This window comes from Nothobranchius furzeri, chromosome 8, assembly GCF_043380555.1.
Source record: "Nothobranchius furzeri strain GRZ-AD chromosome 8, NfurGRZ-RIMD1, whole genome shotgun sequence".
Taxonomy (NCBI): domain Eukaryota; kingdom Metazoa; phylum Chordata; class Actinopteri; order Cyprinodontiformes; family Nothobranchiidae; genus Nothobranchius; species Nothobranchius furzeri.
The window spans coordinates 73,467,363-73,468,298 of NC_091748.1; positions in this window are offsets into that span (position 1 = coordinate 73,467,363).

A 936-nucleotide genomic window follows, 5' to 3' on the forward strand; every position below is an offset into this window, starting at 1 on the left:
AGAACATTCCAAATGTTGTTTATTTGAGATATTTGATGAAAATTATAAACATCACATCACTTTTATGCTTTAGGTTTAAAGCATAAAAATACAGATATAAAAATAAGCAGGTTTTAATTATGTGGCGAGACCGTTTAATGCAAACATGCTGATATGCTAAAGTGAATTAAAGTAAAGTCCCATTAGTCGCCACACACTGGTGAAATACATCTCCACATGTGGCCCTTCCCCATGGGGAGCTGCAGCTGTGGCTGTGCTCGGGAACTATTTGGTGGTTTAACCCCCAATCCCAGGACAGATGCTCCACCACTGCAGGTGGTTCAGAATGCCTCCAAACACACCCACATCACCCCGCTTCTCCTCCAGCTTCACTGGCTGCCAGTCAACTTCAGGGTTCATTTCAAGATCCTGGTTCTGGTCTTCAGGGCCTTACATGGACAAGCACCATCTTACATTGGTGATCTTCTTAGTCCCTACACCCCCAGCAGGTCCCTGAGGTCCAGTGACCAAAGCCTACTGGTTGTGCAGCACCAGGCTAAAGACCAAAGGTGACAGATCATTTGCTGCTGTCGCCCCCAGACTCTGGAACTCTCTCCCCCTGAGCCTGAGATCAGTGGACTCAGTGGTCTCCTTTAAAAAGCAGCTGAAGACTCACCGTGTGACCTTCGGTTCAGCCTCTTCTTCCTCACTAGCTTTTCAAGTTGGTGTTGTTTCTTGTGAAGCGCCTTGTGATTTTTATCTTGAGAGGCGCTATGTCAAAAATCCTGTCATCATCTAAACAGTGAGATGTAATAATTAGATGCAGGCGCCGACAAGGATTTAAAATGAGTTAAGGAAGACATTATTATCCTGGGCTGTTGTCCAAATATGGTCTTTGGAACATCTGGATTCAGATTCAGATTTTGAAAATCAATCAGAAAAAAGGTGAAAAAGAAC